The sequence below is a fragment of the Aethalodelphis obliquidens genome, unplaced genomic scaffold, assembly GCF_003676395.1.
Source record: "Aethalodelphis obliquidens isolate GAN/ISIS:26980383/991018 unplaced genomic scaffold, ASM367639v1 scaffold1, whole genome shotgun sequence".
NCBI classification, from domain to species: domain Eukaryota; kingdom Metazoa; phylum Chordata; class Mammalia; order Artiodactyla; family Delphinidae; genus Aethalodelphis; species Aethalodelphis obliquidens.
In genome coordinates this window covers 49658900-49676797 of record NW_020837945.1, presented here as the reverse complement: position 1 = coordinate 49676797, position 17898 = coordinate 49658900, and the positions used below count along the sequence as shown (strand labels likewise).

The window sequence follows — 17898 nt, the reverse complement described above, 5'->3', positions numbered from 1 at the left end:
AATTTTTTGGAAGAGTTTGAGAAGGATGGGTGTTAGCGCTTCTCTAAATGATTGATAGAATTCACCTGTGAAGCCATCTGGTCCATGGTTTTTATTTGTTGGAAGATTTTTAATCAAGTTTCAATTTCATTACTTGTGATTGATCTGTTCATATTTTCTGTTTCTTCCTGGTTCAGTCTTGGAAGGTTATACCTTTCTAAGAATTTGTCCATTTCTTCCAGGTTGTCCATTTTATTGGCATAGAGTTGCTTGTACTAGTCTCTTAGGATGCTTTGTATTTCTATGTTGTCTGTTGTAACTTCTCCTTTTTCATTTCTAATTCTATTGATTTGAGTCCTCTCCCTCTTTTTCTTGATGAGTCTGGCTAATGGTTTATCAATTTTGTTTATCTTCTCAAAGAAATAGCGTTTAGTTTTATTGATCTTTGCTATTGTTTTCTTTGTTTCTATTTCATTTATTTCTGCTCTGATCTTTATGATTTCTTTCCTTTTGCTACTTTGGGTTTTGTTTGTTCTTCTTTCTCCCGTTCCTTTAGGTGTAAGTTTAGATTGTTTGAGATTTTTCTTGTTTCTTGAGGTAGGCTTGGATAGCTATAAACTTCCCTCTTAGAACTGCTTTTGCTGCATTCCATAGGTTTTGGATCATCGTGTTTTCATTGTCATTTGGCTCTTGGTATTTTTTGATTTCGTCTTAGATTTCTTCAGTGATGTCTTGGTTATTTAGTAACATATTGTTTATCCTCCATGTGTTTGTGTTTTTTACGTTTTTTTCCCTGTAATTCATTTCTAATCTCATAGTGCTGTGGTCCGAAAAGATGCTTCATATGATTTCAATTTTCTTAAATTTACTGAGGCTTGATTTCGGACCCAAGATATGATCTATCCTGGAGAATGTCCGTGCGCACTTGAGAAGAAAGTGTAATCTGCTGTTTTTGGATGGAATGTCCTATAAATATCAATTAAATCTATCTGGTCTATTGTGTCATTTAAAGCTTCTGTTTCCTTATTTATTTTCCTTCTGGATGATCTGTCCATTGCTGTAAGTGAGGTGTTAAAATCCCCCACTATTATTGTGTTACTGTCGATTTACTCTTTTACAGCTGTTAGCAGTAACAGGTATTTAGGTATTGAGGTACTCCTATGTTGGGTGCATACATATTTATAATTGTTATATCTTCTTCTTAGATTGATCCCTTGATCATTATGTAGTGTCCTTCCTTGTCTCTTGTAACATTCCTTATTTTAAAGTCTATTTTATCTGATATGAGTATAGCTACTCCAGCTTTCTTTTGATTTCTATTTGTTTGGAATATCTTTTTCCATCCCCTGACTTTCAGTCTGTATGTGTACCTAGGTCTGAAGTGGGTCTCTTGTACACAGCATATATATAGGTCTTGTTTTTGTATCCGTTCAGCAATCTTGTGTCTTTATTTATTTATTTATTTATTTTGCGGTACGTGGGCCTCCCACTGCCGCGGCCTCTCCCGCTCTGGAGCACAGGCTCCGGACGCACAGGCCCAGCAGCCATGGTCCACGGGCCCAGCCGCTCCGCAGCATGCAGGATCCCCCCAGACCGGGGCACGAACCCGTGTCCCCTGCACCAGCAGGCGGACCCTCTACCACTGCGTCACCAGGGAAGCCCAATCCTGTGTCTTTTGGTTGGAGCCTTTAATCCATTCATGTTTAAGGTAATTATAGATATGCATGTTCCTACGACCATTTTCTTAATTGTTTTGGATTTGTTTTTATAGGTCCTTTTCTTCTCTTGTGTTTCCCACTTAGAGTAGCAGTTCCTTTAGCATTTGTTGTAGAGCTGGTTTGCTGGTGCTGAATTCTCTTAGCTTTTGCTTGTCTGTAAAGCTTTTGATTTCTCCATCGAATCTGAATGAGATCCTTGCCAGGTAGAGTAATCTTGGTTGTAGGTTCTTCCCTTTTATCACTTTAGGTGTATCATGCCACTACCGTCTGGCTTGTAGAGTTTCTGCTGAGAAATCATCTGTTCACCATATCAGAGTTCCCTTGTATGTTATTTGTCATTTTTCCCTTGCTGCTTTCAATAATTTTTCTTTGTCTTTAATTTTTGCTAGTTTGATTACTGTGTGTCTTGCCGTGTTTCTCCTTGGGTTTATCCTGTATGGGACTTGCTGAGCTTCCTGGACTTGGGTGGCTATTTCCTTTCCCATGTTAGGGAAGTTTTGGACTATAACCTCTTCAAATATTTTCTCTGGTCCTTTCTCTCTCTCTTCTCCTTCTGGGACCCCTATAATGCGAATGTTGTTGCGTTTAATATTGTTCCAGAGGTCACTTAGACTGTTTTCATTTCTTTTCATTCTTTTTTCTTTATTCTGTTCTGCGGCAGTGAATTCCACCATTCTGTCTTCCAGGTCACTTATCTGTTCTTCTGCCTTGGAGTCCGTTATTCTGCTATTGATTCCTTCTAGTGCAGTTTTCGTTTCAGTTATTGTATTGTTCATCTCTTGTTTGTTTGTTCTTTAATTCTTCTAGGTCTTTGTTAAACATTTCTTGCATCTTCTCGATCTTTGCCTCCATTCTTTTTCTGAGGTCCTGGATCATCTTCACTATCATTATTCTGAATTCTTTTTCTGGAAGGTTGCCTATCTCCACTTCATTTAGTTGTTTTTCTGGGGTTTTATCTTGTTCATCTGGTATATAGCCCTCTGCCTTTTCATCTTGTCTACCTTTCTGTGAATGCGGTTTTTGTTCCACAGGTTGCAGGATTGTAGTTCTTCTTGCTTCTGCTGTCTGCCCTCTGGTGGATGAGGCTATCTAGGAGGTTTGATGGGAGGGACTGGTGGTGGGTAGGGCTGACTGTTGCTCTGGTGGGCAGAGTTCAGTAAAACTTTAACCCACTTGACTGTTGATGGGTGGGGCTGGGTTCCCTCCATGTTGGTTGTTTGGCCTGAGGCAACCCAACACTGGAGCCTACCTGGGCTCTTTGGTGGGGGTAATGGCTGATTCTGGGAGGGTTCATGCCAAGGAGTACTTCCCAGAACTTCTGCTGCCAGTGTCCTTGTCCCCACGGTGAAAGAGAGCCACCCCCTGCCTCTGCAGGAGACCCTCCAACACTAGCAGGTAGGTCTGGTTCAGTCTCCACTGGGGTCCCTGCTCCTTCCCCTGGGTCCTGATGCACACACTACTTTGTGTGTGCCCTCCAAGAGTGGAGTCTCTGTTTCCCCCAGTCCTGTCAAAGTCCTGCAATCAAATCTCACTAGCCTTCAAAGTCTGATTCTCTAGGAATTCCTCCTCCCGTTGCTGGACCCCCATGTTGGGAAGCCTGATGTGGGGCTCACAACCTTCACTCCATTGGGTGGACTTCTGTGGTATAAGCCTTCTCCAATCTGTGAGTCACCCACCCAGCAGTTATGGGATTTGATTTTATTGTGATTGCGCCCCTCCTACCATCTCATTGTGGCTTCTCCTTTGTCTTTGGATGTGGGGTATCTTTTTTGGTGAGTTCCAGTGTCTTCCTTTCGATGACTGTCCAGCAGCTAGTTGTGATTCTGGTGTTCTTGCAAGAGGGAGTGAGAACACATCCTTCTACTCCGCCATCTTTGTTCCTCCTCCTGTTTTTCATTTCTAATTCTGTTGATTTGAGTCTTCTCCCTTTTTTTCCTTGATGAGTCTGGCTAATGTTTTATCAATTATGTTTATCTTCTCAAAGAACCAGCTTTTAGTTTTACTGATCTTTGCTATTGTTTCCTTCATTTTTTTTCATTTATTTCTGATATGATCTTTATGATTTCTTTCCTTCTGCGAAATTTGGGTTTTTTTTGTTCTTCTTTCTCTAATTGCTTTAGGTGTAAGGTTAGATTGTTTATTTGAGATGTTTCTTGTTTCTTAAGGTAGGATTTTATTTTATTTTTATAAACTTCCCTCTTAGAACTGCTTTTGCTGCATCCCATAGGTTTTGGCTCATCGTGTTCTCATTGTCATTTGTTTCTAGGTATTTTTTGATTTCATCTTTGATTTCTTCAGTGATCTCTTGGTTATTAAGTAGTGTATTGTTTATTCTCCATGTGTTTGTATTTTTTACAGATTTTTTTCCTGTAATTGATATCTAGTTTCATAACGCTGTGGTCAGCAAAGATACCTGATACAATTTCAATTTTCTTAAATTTACCAAGGCTTGATTTGTGACCCATGATATGATCTATCTTGGAGAATGTTCAATGAGCACGTGAGAAGAAACTGTATTCTGTCGTTTTGGGTGGAATGTCCTATAAATATCAATTAAGTCCGTCTTGTTTAATGTATCATTTAAAGCTTGTGTTTCCTTATTTATTTTCATTTTGGATGATCCGGCCACTGGTGAGAGTGGGGTGTTAAAGTCCCCTACTATGATTGTGTTATTGTCAATTTCCCCTTTTATGGCTGTTAGTATTTGCCTTATGTACTGGGATGCTCCTATGTTGGGTGCATAAATATTTACAATTGTTATATTTTCTTCTTGGATTGATACCTTGATCATTATGTAGTGTCCTTCTTTGTCTCTTGTAATAGTCTTTGTTTTAAAGTCTATTTTGTCTGCTATGAGAATTGCTACTGCATCTTTCTTTTGATTTCCATTTTCATGGAATATCTTTTTCCATCCCCTCACTTTCCGTCTGTATGTGTCCCTAGGTCTGAAGTGGGTCTCTTGTAGACAGCATATATACGGGTCTTGTTTTTGTATCCGCTCAGCCAGTCTATGTCTTTTGGTTGGAGCATTTAATCCATTTACATTTAAGGTAATTAACGATATGAATGTTCCTATTACTGTTTTCTTAATTGTTTTGGGTTTGTTATTGTAGGTTTTTTCCTTATCTTGTGTTTCCTGCCTAGAGAAGTTCCTTTAGCATTTGTTGTAAAGGTGGTTTGGTTGTGCTGAATTCTCTTAGCTTTTGCTTGGCCGTAAAGTTTTTAATTTCTCCATCGAATCTGAATGAGATCCTTGCTGGACAGAGTAATCTTGGTTGTAGTTTTTTCCCTTTCCTTACTTTAAATATGTCCTGTCACTCCCTTCTGGCTTGCAGAGTTTCTGGTGAAAGATCAGCTGTTAACCTTATGGAGATTCCCTTGTATGTTATTTGTTGTTTTTCCCTTGCTGCTTTTAATATATTTTCTTTGTATTTAATTTTTGATAGTTTGATTAATATGTGTCTTGGTGTGTTTCTCCTTGAATTTATCCTGTATGGGACTCTCTGTGCTTCCTGGACTTGATTAACTACTTCCTTTCCCATATTAGGGAAGTTTTCAACTATAATCTCTTCAAATATTTTCTCAGTCCCTGTCTTTTTCTCATCTTCTTCTGGAACCCCTATAATTCGAATGTTGGTTCGTTTAATATTATCCCAGAGGTCTCTGAGACTCTCCTCAATTCTTTTCATTCTTTTCTCTTTATTCTGCTCTGCAGTAGTTATTTCTACTGTTTTATCTTCCAGGTCACTTATCCGTTCTTCTGCCTCAGTTATTCTGTTATTGATCCCTTCTAGAGAATTTTTAATTTCATTTATTGTGTTGTTCATCATTGTTTGTTTCCTCTTTAGTTCTTCTAGGTCCTTGTTAAACGTTTCTTGTATTTTCTCCATTCTATTTCCAAGACTTTGGATCATCTTTACTATCATTATTCTGAATTCTTTTTCACGTAGACTGCCTACTTCCTCTTCATTTGTTAGGTCTGGTGGTTTTTTACTTTCCTCCTTCATCTGCTGTGTGTTTCTTTGTCTTCTCATCTTGCTTAACTTACTGTGTTTGGGGTCTCCTTTTTGCAGATTTTAGATTCATAGTTCCCGCTGTTTTTGGTGTCTACCCCCAGTGGCTAAGTTTGGTTCAGTGGGTTGTGTAGGCTTCCTGGTGAAGGGGACTAGTGCCTGTGTTTTGGTGGATGAGGCTGGATCTTGTCTTTCTGGTGGGCAGGTCCACGTCTGGTGGTGTGTTTTGGGGTGTCTGTGACCTTATTATGATTTTAGGCAGCCTCTCTGCTAATGGGTGGTGTTGTGTTCCTGTCTTGCTAGTTGTTTGGCATAGGGTGTCCAGCACTGTAGCTTGCTGGTCGTTGAGTGAAGCTGGGTCTTGGCACTGAGATGGAGATCTCTGGGAGATTTTTGCCGTATGATATTACGTGGAGCTGGGAGGTCTCTGTTGGACCAGTGTCCTAAACTTGGCTCTCCCACCTCAGAGGCACAGCCCTGACACCTGGCTGGAGCACCATGAGCCTTTTGGGAGGTCTGAGGTCTTCTGCCAATGTTCAGTAGGTGTTCTGTAGGAGTTGTTCCACATGTAGATGTATTTCTGATGTATTTGTGGGGAGGAAGGTGATCTCCATGTCTTACTCTTCCACCATCTTGAAGCTCCTCTTCCATCTAAATAACTTTTGTCTGAGTTTTTTATACCATCAGATTTCCCAAATAAATATACCTTCTGACAAGAAAATTCACTGATACCCCAATATCACTATTTCCAACCTCTTAGCAATTCAAAACAGATTAATTTATAGGGCTCTTATAGTTCAGTAGACATGGATCAGTTTTCCAGAGGTTTCTACCTACAGCGAAAAATAAAATCAAGTTCCTGAATATACAAAACTGAGAAATAAGACTTGGAAAAATAGTGATACCCTAAATATCACTACATTGTATGTATAGTTATACTTTATAATTATACTATATACATTATATACTATACAGTATATAAAGCAATATGGAAAGGGTGATGCTGTTATTAATTTGTAACCCTTACAATGAAAGATGTTTTTGAAAGCCTGAGGCAAGGGTTCGATACATAATTTGCAGGCTCAGTGCAAAGCAAAAATGTGGACTCCTTATTCAAAAGAAAGGAAAAAAAGCTTTTTCTGTTTTGCAGTCTCTCACCCTGTCATGGTGATTTCCATTTGCTTTCAACATTCTGCTCCCTTGGGAGTGAGGATACCAGCAGGGCAAGTATAGACCCTCACAAGTGTCCTCTCCACATCTATCCCTAAGTCCCCACAGGGAACAGAGGGCAGCAGAAGTCACCGGGTGGAAGTAAGGGAGTGGGTTACTAGACATGCAACCAGGGGAGGTGGGAACATGGGGAGCTGACAGGAGGCAAGACCACGTGTGAGTAGAGGCTCCAAGATCCCAGTGCATGCTCCATCATCCCACTGGGATGATTTTGACTACAAAATACAAATTTAAAGCAAAATTATTAATAATTTTATGATGACCACATTGTGTTAAATCCTAAGCATTGGGCCTTCTGTAACTGCCCTAGTCACAGGCCCATACACCTGGCTCTTCCTAAGGCAGATGTAGTTACACCGTCTCCCTGTCCAGGTCCTGGCTCTGACTTAATCTGCCTCATCTATTTCTACCATCTACAGCCCAGCCTGGCTGCTTTCAGGACTCTGTGCTGATGTGGTCTTGGCAGAGAACCCTGAGCTTTTCTGTTTGCCATTGCTCTGTACCCACTTACCCTCATGAGTTCATATTGCTCTTGCTACAGAAATTTATCTTCCTAATTACTATGTCGCAAATTTCCACAACTCCTCTGAAACCCCATTCAAATGTTAATGCTCCTTTCTGGTCACTAACAGTGGAGGAATGTGGGGTTTGAGAGACCTCTATGACTTAAGTCACACCCAGGCTGAAAAGCAGCTTAGAAAAAATAGCCTCATGACTCAAATTATCTTCTCCCCCATGTAAGGCCCTTATTTCTGACTATAAAAGACACCACCAAGGAGGACCACACTGTCAGTCATTGGTCAAGCTGGGATGTGCATTCGAACAACTGCATGAGTTACAATAAACTATAAGTGTAAGAGGTCGGGTCTGAGGGGTTAGAGACACTTCATCTGTCTTGATACCTCTTCAATGAAACAGGGTCTAAAATGTCATGTTATTAATTAGTCCAGTTATGACCTTGGACAACTCACTTCATGGACAACTCACTTCATATCTCTCTCATTCTTTATCTGTCAAAAGTCAAAAAGTTGAAATTACATTCTCTAAGTCCTAACCGGTTTCAAAAGTATTTAATTCCATGAAAGAAAATAGAAAGGAAAGAAGAAATGTAACCAAAGACCCTTTTCACTAAAAATAGAGCTACCATATGATCCAGCAATCCCACTTTTGGGCATATATCCAGAAAAGATGAAAACTCTAATTTGAAAAGATACATGCACCCCAATGTTCATTACAGCATATTTACAATAGCCAAGACATGGAAGCAACCTAAATGTCCATCAACAGATGACTGATAAAGAAGATGTGGTACATATATAAAATGGAATATTATGTAGCCATAAAAAGAATGAAATAATGCCATTTGCAGTAACATGGATGGAACCAGAGAATATGTACTAAATGAAGTAAGTCAGACAGAGAAAGACAAGTATTATATGATATCACTTATATGTGGAATCTAAAAAATAATACAAATTAATTTATTGATAAAACAGAAACAGATTCACAGACATGGAAAACAAACTTTTAGTTACCAAAGGGGAAATGTGGGGGATGTGTGTAAATTAGGAGTATGGGATTAACAGGTATGCACTACTATATATATAACAGATAAACAACGAGGACCTACTGTATACCACAGGGAACTATATTCAATATCTTATAATAACCTATAATGGAAAAGAATCTAAATATATATATATACAAATCACTTTGCTGTACACCTGAAACTAACACAATACTATAAATCAATAGAAAACAAAATAACAAACAAAACCAAAAAGGCGTTTTTTAAATAAACCTGAAAATGTATCTTTCAGTATATCTGTTTTTACCTCTAATGTGGCATGGATCCCTGATGTGTCAGTTCAGGTCCTCTGGGAGGAGGTGCTGAGATGAAGTGAGAAGAGCAAGAGGTCCACTGGGCTTGAGGCGTAAGGGGTGGGCAGTGCCTGTGAAAAACAAAAGCGGAAGAAGCAGAAGTGAGCAGGAAAAGCTTTCAGGAACAACAAAGATCTGACACTAAGGAAAGGGAAGGAGGGAGAGAGCAGAAATGGGCACAGAAAGCCTCGGAGTGCTACAAACCTGAAAACGTCTTTGGTAACCTGATGGGGAGCTCCAGAGCAAAGACGGCCCTTTGGAGAGTACTCTCATGTAGTGTACAGAGGATCACCCGGGAAGACTGGCCTCATATCAAACACTGAGAGCATTCCTGAGGTCCTGCTGCTGGAGGTGGTTGTCTAACTACAAGTTCTTTCTTGCAGGGAGATTCATGGTGTACAACTCCACGGCTGCCCCCCGATCATGTTTATTATAAAAGCAAGCCATGATGTTAAGAAACCCAGGCATTTTTGTCAGATCCCTTCACAGGCTTACATTTCTAGGACTCAGTTCTAGTATTTTTAACGTAATGGGACAGTTGATCATCATTAATGAGTATTGTATAATTAATGAGGATTAAAATAATTAAAAAAAAAAAACGTGTGGAGTAGAGAAACTTAGAGCTAGGAGGAATCAAAAATTATTAGCCCAACCCCTTCATTTGACAAAGAGAAAACTGAGGTCCACTGGGACTAAGCACCCAATGTGACCATCGGGCTAGTTAGTGCCAGGGCAGAAATGGAACCCACACCTTCTCACCCCCAGCCCAGGCCTCTTTTAAAGAAGCTGAACAAGGCAAAAAAAAGAGAAATTTTATTTCACCAACAGTTCAGGCTTTTAAAAAAGTATTCAGAATTGGGAACAGATGTTCTGTCACACTGATGGGGCAGACAAGTAAAAGTTTAGAACAGAACTCAGCACCACAAAATCCATATAAGGTGAATCATATTACAGTTGACCCTTGAACAACATAGGTTGAACAGCTTAGGTCCACTTATACACAGATTTATTTTTGATAGTAAATACTACACAATGGATCTGTGGGATCTTGGTTATGGGGAACCAAAACACATATAAGGAGGGCCAACTATAAATTATAGGCAAACTTTCAACTGAACGGAGAGTTGGCAACAAGGCTATCTGATTTAACTTAAACATTGAAGTAACTAAAGTAAACATTCTGCTTCCATGAGGAAGAGATTTCTAACAATGAAAACTGAGAGACCATCTTGATCATTGGACAAGTGTGAATAGGATCAGGGAAGCCAAAAACCTTGAGGAGCTGGGTAAAAGAGAGAGATGTACTCCATCCTCTCCCTGCAAGCCAGAGAATAAGCCAAATGAGTAGGTCTCAATAAGCTATTTATTTAGAGAAATGTACAGTTTATACAGATTATAGGGTAAATAAGTATGATACTTATTTGGGGATCACCATAATACTAAATGCTTTTCTCATAAGTCAACTCCAGTTACAATGTTTGTTATACAGAAAATAGTAATCTATAATCATTATCATTTTCAGGTAAATAATTATTATAGCAAGTGTTACTAGCTTGAAAGACACTGATAACTTCCTAAAAATACCTAAAAATATTTTGTTGTTTGAAGCACTAAGAAAAGTATATATGGCTAAAGCTAAGTGGCCCTTGAGGGAAGGGTTCTGAGACTATTACAGCTTTGACATGGTACCTTCTGTTATATAAAATGTGATCTCGTGTCTCAGAAGACCACTTGGCTGGAGGAGTTCTTCCTACTGGCACACTACTATACTGGGTGCTGTCTCTAGGCAGAAAAGTACAGAACAACTTTCTTCTATCACAGCATTTCTAGTTGAAATGGAAATATAGACCTTATATAGGAGATAGCTGAAGGGTTAGTATATCGTGCGCTGTCTTGGCTCTGGTCTCTACTTAGAGCTGTGTCACTGCTTGGATCTAGATCAGCTGAGTTTTGTTGATAGCGGCAGGGAGAAATTCTCCATCATGTTATATCGAATCCTAACAAAAACCCCTGCAGCACAAAAAGCAGGTTTACTATCAACTCACCCTTACCTGAAACATTATCTCAATTCTAACTTTGGTTAACACAAAGTCTCTGGCTTTGTTCTCCGGGACAGTTCCCACACCCTCTAGAATTTAGAATTTCTAACTGAAGGCCTGCATGAGGGCAGAGTACTCAGGCAGCCTGTGCTTCAAAAGGCTCAAAATGAAAAAGGCACAGTAAAATAAATCAGTTGGACTACTTAGCGGTAAATGTCTCAATTTCTTGTTGTGTTTAACCTTCCTACCGAACGGAACAGTAATGTATATCCTCTCACTGCATTCTTAATAAGGTTACTTACACTGCATAGCCAATGAATTTGTGTCCTATGCAATAAATTCTCAGCTCTGAAATGTGTGTGAGAATGTAGACATCATTATTAGAGGAATTAACCTTGTAAATGAGGAGCACCCTTATTGAAACTCTGGATTTTGATTATTCAAGAGTGACACAGGAATACAGGCAGTTTTGTGCAGAATTATAATGATCAGCCTTGCAAATAGCCACTGGCTATGAATAAGCAACTATCTTTTGGCAACAAGTGAAGAATTCTGACTTCATTTTTAAAATATTTCTGTGTTGGTTTGTAATTTCCAATACCAGCAGAAGAAAAAATATTGCATGTATCTCCAATGTATAGAATTAAGGGCTTATTCATCAGTAGTGATTGTATTTTGGACTGGCTGAGCCAAACAAAGCCAGAAGGAGGAAAGACAGACAGAGTAGAACTTTTTCAAGCCACACGACTGCTTATCACCTCTAATATGCCCCAGATATTCTTCTATGTCTCACTTGCCTCTCAACCACATTGATGTCACTTCAACAACCACAGCTAAGACATACCAGGATAAATTAGAATTTTATCAATTTCCTGATTCATTAAGAGGTTAGAAAAATCCAAGGGTAGGGTAAAGCTACTAAGGATCAAAAACAAAGGATCAAAGAAAACGCAAATATTTTCTCACTTAGGTAAAAGCCTGAGACAGATCACTTGGCTTTAATTTCAGTCAGTTTCCAAACAAAGGAAAAATCCTGAAGATTAACATGGGACTTGGAGATTCTTCTTCTGCTTCTCCCACCTCCAGTTCATGATAGCTATCTCCTCTTCCTTGTACCTTGAAGAGGCACAAGGGGAGGATATTTCAGAACCTATAATGTAAAAGATATTAAAAAGCTTTTAGCTTAGAAGCAAAAGCTCATTCATCTAATGTCCTCTAAGCCCGTGTATAAGATCCCACTGCCAGGTCTGAGCATCAGGGAGAAGACTGAGGGACCATTTCCCTCTCTTGCTTATGAATACCTACAGAATTTACAGCAGCTACAATAACAGATACAAATCCCACTGCTGATCATGGTATAAGTGGAGTTACAAGGGTGTACTTATTTGTGAAAATTGTACAGCTAAGATTTGTGCATTTCAATGTCTTTAAATTATATCTCACAAAAAAGCATTTCAAATACTACAAATAGGGCTTCCCTGGTGGCGCAGTGGTTGAGAGTCTGCCTGTCGATGCAGGGGACACGGGTTCGTGTCCCGGTCCGGGAAGATCCCACATGCCGCAGAGCGGCTGGGCCCGTGAGCCATGGCCACTGAGCCTGCGCGTCCGGAGCCTGTGCTCTGCAACGGGAGAGGCCACAACAGTGAGAAATCCGCATACGGCCAAAAAAAAAAAAAATACTACAAATAATAATTGCGTAGGGCTGGTGAGTCGGTGGAAGCAAAGATAAAACAAGAATGGCTGAATATTGATAATATTTTAAGCTGGGTGATGGACACAGAGGGGCTCATTACACTATTCCATTTATTATGTGTGTGTTTGAAATTTCCCATAATAAAAGGTTAAAAATGTTAATTGTCTCAATTGTATCACCAACTCACAGCCACAACTTTTAGCAATATGAGGATCGTGATTAAAATACACTCACATGTTTGACATTTATCAATGCGGGATGAAGACAACAGCTTCACACAATCCAACCTGAAGGAAATAGCTTGAGACAATTTTTTAAATTCTGAGTCTTTGCTTGAATAAAGATGGGCATTAAAGAAGCTTGTTCATAATCATCAAATAGTCTATTGCCTTGGGAAGTGAGGGATACTAAATGACCAATTCTGCATTGTCAGAGTTTTTTCAATCTGCAGTGTTGTATTTCTTTATACCACATATGGACTTAGCAAAGTCCCCCGACTACTCACATAGCCTTTATTTATTCTACTATCTCCAACATCCCCTGATTAGGAATACTCAGTTTTTGTACCGTTACACAGCATCGTATTTGACATATCAATATGCAAATACTGGTCTTTCTAAAACTGTTTACTTGATGTTCAAACGTTGGTACCATCCCAAGCAAAGATGAAACTGCTTTATCAGCAGGCACGTTTTCATATTACATAAGAAAGGGTTAGTGCTCAATAAATGTGAATTGAATGAATAAATGGTAGAAGAGATATTTAAACAATTAAAAGAATTTTATAATGGACCTCAAAGACAGAAGTAAAGAAAAGCAGTAAAATACTTAAGCAGAAGCAAAGCATTTGTAAAGATTTTAAAAATTAAGTTCATCTGAAAGCATTTATGGAGTTATTGTGGGCCAAGAAATGCCACAATATACTGAGGCTTTAAAAAATTACATGTAATAGTCTTTAATCCTAAAAAGGACTATTGGTTTAAGAGCTGCTAAGTGAAGCAGTCAATGTCTAGGAAAAAAATTGCCTTTGCTAACAATATATTTATTATAGAGATAACCTTAGTTTCTTAAGTTTGACTTTGGATAAAAGTGGTTTCAAAAGGTCTAAACTTCAAAACCTAAAATGAGACAAAAAGGTTTGTGGAGTCTAAATAACCCCTTTACTACAGCTTGCATGTCGAATACTGAGTAGCAACAGCATGAAAACTCAAATAATTCTAACCACTCATAAACAAGGGGCTACATCAACTGTGCTAAGCCTTCTACACAATGACTATCTTTTCATAACAAAGAGTAACAAGACAATGATTACCAATATCAAATGCCCAGCTTAATAAATTAAAGTTTACAAAAATCAACTAATTTTGGTAATGTTGTGGCTCATGGTACCTAGATGACTAATCCCTCATTTCAAAGAGCACTGGATACAGTCAATGCTCTCTTCCTAGGAACAGGCCAAAAGTAGTACCTGCAGCCTTTTAAGGTATCTCGTGGAAACAGCCTGTCAATCAAACGGACTGAGTGTCCATAATATGCAAAGCTTCCAGAAAAAATCAGAACAAAATCTTCCTAGCAGTGTATGCACTGTTGAAACTGTTAGCTTTGCAGCAGCAAAAGCAAAAATTTGTGCAGGCTTGTCAAATGCTACTGTGCCAGGATATGAAAACATCAATAATGACTGCATCTAGAAATTTAATTTAAGCAGTCTTTTGAGATATATATATATATATATATATATATATATATATATGGATCATATATAAATGGATCACTTCATCGCTCATTACGGAGGAAGTGTACTGAGGAAGTGTACCATATAACCCCAATTTTCTCTTACTGGTAACTTTTTGATGTTTTTTTCCTCCAAGGCTATAGCTTGTTTTCCCCTTAGAGTCAGCTTAACAATGAGCCATAATGGAAATTTTGCCCTAAAAATGTTTAGTCATGGGTTCAGTTGGTTAGAAAACAGCTAATGAAGCCAAGGTCAAGGTTCATCCTGGTATGAGATTCATATCGAAGGAAAATATTCCACACCTGAGATCAGCTCCTGCTAAGGGTAAGTAGCCTCCTGCTGGATGATCATAGGCCAAAGGGATACTGGTTTGAAGAGTGCAGAGAGGCACAGATCCTTTCAGCTGTGTGGACAGTCAGTAAAATAATCATTCTTGCTTTTTGTATTAGAATGAGTGAGTTGCTGAATGAGATTTGGAAATAAGAGAGGCTGCCCTTGAGCACCACATAACCCAAGTGAGAGAAGGAAGACATATAAAAGGGATAAATAATAAACTATAAGGTATAGTATATTTTTAGGACCGAGTAAATGGTGTAGCCAGTAAGTGTGGAAGGAGTGAAGAAAAAGGAAAGACTGCTTTTTTTTGGTGTAGTCAGAAGAAACATGAGGAGGCAGCCTCAGTGCTAGCCCTTCTGAACATGCAGAAGGCAGAGGATGGGTATTCAGTAAATGGAGACCCCTGGCTCATCCCCATAGAGAAGCTTGGGACCCTCCATTCAGGCAAATATACAGCTCAGGCTTTCCAGTGTGCATAGCAGGAGGTCAACTCTTGCTTTTATTCCGTACCACTAAGGCTCTGGCTCATCCTTTAGTTAGTAACAAGGAATACAGGAGGCACTGTTCAGGAAATAATTCATATCTAGAGACCTGCTAAGGAAAGTGCACATCTAGGAAAATCATTTAAACCAACCAATCCTGAAGGCTTTCTAAGCTCTATCCTTGGATCAAGTTAGAGCTTCATAAAGCTACACATTATGAGTACCTTAGCTTAGTCTTTAAAAATTCACTAAATTATGCTTTAAAATTAAACTCTCTGAGTAGAACAGTAGTTACCAAGGGCTGAGTGGGAAAAATGGGGAGATGTTAGTCAAAGGTACAAACCTTCACTTATAAGATGAATAAGTTCTGGGGATCTAATATACAGTGTGATGACTATGGTTAATAATACTATATTGTATGCTTGAAATTTGCTAACAGAATAGATCTTCCACATTCAAACCAAAAAAAACAGTAAATATGTGAGGTGATGGATTTGTTAATTAACTTTATTGAGATAATTATTTCACACTGTATGCATATATCAAATCATCATGTCGTACACCTTAAATACACACAGTTTTTATTTGTCAATTTTACCTCAATAAAGCTGAACAAAATAAAATTAAATAAAATCAAACTCTCTGTCCTGGCAAAATTTATCAAAATAATCATTCCATAATTTTTGATCTAGTAATTCCAATTCATGCAATTATTTTTATAAATAATCTCCTTCGAGTATGTTGATATGCATATGTAGTCATTCATATTGCAGAGGTATTCTCTTTTTGTAGTTGGAAAACACTGGGCAGAACCTGAATGCCTACTGGTAGAAGAAAGGTTAACTGAATCAAGTTGCATCCGTATGATAAATACCATGCAGCCATTAACAAAAAGGATGGTGTATGTTTACATATACTGACCTAGAACTAGCAAACTAGGAGCTAATATCTGAATGATGAGAAGGGACTATTCACATGAAGAGCTAGGGTTAGAACATACGACGGTTGGGTAACAACAAAAGCAAAACAACCTGGGGCAGGATGTACTGTTCTAAGAAGGTCATCAATGATTGAAGAAAAGTGGATGAGGAAGGGAAAGAATTGAAGATTGAGATCTGAGTGTGAAATGGATCATATATAGCCCTGAAGATCATGGTAGAGAGGTCATGACATTGTACCCTAAATATAATGGGAACCAGTAGAATATTTTAAGCAGATGCCATGGTTTATGTTTTAAAATAGTCACTGTACCCTCTGTATAGAACTTGAAAGGTATAGGCTACAGTGGAGTAGGAATCTAAAGGTAGGTGGCCACTGCTGCAGCCATGCAAGAAGCTTGTATTGGTGGCAGTACAACCGTAGTAAGTAAATGGTTTGGGGATACATTCCGGAGATAAAATGCCTGTTTCCTCCTCCTTTACATAGTTCTTGTTTTCTTTATTTCTAATGCAATGGTGTTGTTATACACCTGAATTTTATTGTCCCACGTTGCATCCTTTATGAAAGCGGGTGGGACATAAAGTTCTAAAGAAAAGATTGTGTGTGTGTGTATGTGTGTGTGTGTGTGTGTGCGTGTAAAGGTAGGACCTAAGTAGCAACAGCATGAATATGCATGTGGAAAGAGCAAAAACCAAGAATCCGACAGGCCAGTCTTCAAACTTGTGCTGTTGAAGATTTTCTTTATATTTAAAAGGGTATGAGCATTAATAGCTATGCTCACAGTGGTCTGAAGACTAAGGGTTATTATTAAAAGTGCACAGTACAATGTCTAGCACATTGAAGATGGTCAGCAATTGCTTGGGATTAAAATGGGGAGGACTTTGGATATCATACCATGGAGAAGATATAGGGATTTTTGAACAGGGGGATCGGGTGCAAAGCAGTGTTTTCAGAAGGCAGTATGTAGGTAGTTTCAGGAGATAGTATATAAAGGGGAAAGGTCAGTTAGCAGATTATTGCATTCTTCACAACATCTATATTAGAAAGAGAAAAAAGAGATCTCATTATCACCATTGACAGACAAAGAAGAGAATGACTCACTTCAGGTCAAACAACAAATCAGGGGCAGAAATGAGTCCAGGCTGGAAAATCACACTTCCTCGTCTAAGTATGATAATTCTCTAGACCCCTGCTGCCTACATTATTCAAATATGGTACGTGAATCTGACCTTTTTCAAATATTACAGTTTGCTGCAACCTACTAGATAAATAATATACCAAAGATCAGAGAATAGCAAAAATAGTGGTTTCTCCCACGTTTATAAAATTTTTCCTTTCTTTGAGATTTGTCTCTAATTTCCAATTTTCTTCTAAAATCAAAGCTTTTATTTAAATGGCACCAAACTATTCCTCTTTGCTCCTGCTGGATCTACATGTATATGTGTCTATGTAGCATGTGTGCGTGCATTCACATACACATTTATTTCTAAGGTAAAAGTGATCCATCAACATTAAGTCAACCATGCAGAAGATGCTTCTAAAGAGATATTATCATTTAATTTACCATATCTTTGGAACAAGTAAAGGTTTTTACAAATACCTCAGAGGAAGTGTTATAATCAGTAAATGTGAGAATTTAAAAGCCTTGCTGTTTAGTGAAAGGGACAGCCTACCCTGTAAAAACAAAACATAAAGTCATTTAAGATTCTTCAGTTAAAAAAAAAATTGTTATAATTTCATTGAGATCCAGTGCCTATTCAGATCAGGCAACTGTGAGTGATGTAGTATCCCGAATAGGTAGTAGATAATGTCATCTTCTAGATTCACCCAGCAATAAGGAGCAGTAACTCACATGG

The 17898-nt window shown here is 38.6% G+C and overlaps 1 protein-coding gene across 1 annotated transcript in view; it reads right to left on the bottom strand.

Moving 5' to 3' along the window:
• Positions 1-17898, bottom strand: part of ZPLD1 (zona pellucida like domain containing 1) — a 123060-nt gene that overhangs the window by 82272 nt on the left and 22890 nt on the right. The window contains exon 2 of the mRNA XM_027104015.1: positions 8776-8892. The gene's annotated coding sequence lies outside the window, so the exon portion shown is untranslated. The remainder of the gene's footprint in view (positions 1-8775; positions 8893-17898) is intronic.